The 227-nt window shown below is 48.5% G+C and overlaps 1 protein-coding gene across 1 annotated transcript in view; it reads left to right on the top strand.

Moving 5' to 3' along the window:
• LOC119592141 (lysine-rich arabinogalactan protein 19-like) overlaps positions 1 to 227 on the top strand; it is a gene marked incomplete in the record, with an annotated part of 14,705 nt that overhangs the window by 13,172 nt on the left and 1,306 nt on the right.

The following is a 227-nucleotide window of genomic DNA, read 5'->3' as shown; positions in this document are numbered from 1 at the left end:
AGGCGCTGTTTAGGATGAGTGTGGCCGTGGTTTAGGGTGTGTGGGCGTTGGTTAGGGGGATGTGGGCGTGGTTTAGGTGTGTAGGGGCGTATCGAATTAGATTAGGTTATATGTGGGGTATGAGGTATGGTATTAAGGTATTTGTGGGCGTGGGATTAGGGTATATTAGGGTATTCAGACAGAGTGGAGTGGGGTATGGGATATGTGGAATGTGAACTTAGGGCTTT

Source organism: Penaeus monodon, chromosome 29 (genome assembly GCF_015228065.2).
Source record: "Penaeus monodon isolate SGIC_2016 chromosome 29, NSTDA_Pmon_1, whole genome shotgun sequence".
NCBI classification, from domain to species: Eukaryota; Metazoa; Arthropoda; class Malacostraca; order Decapoda; family Penaeidae; genus Penaeus; species Penaeus monodon.
Note: the sequence above shows the minus strand (reverse complement) of the source record. Positions and strands in the feature narration are given on the sequence as shown.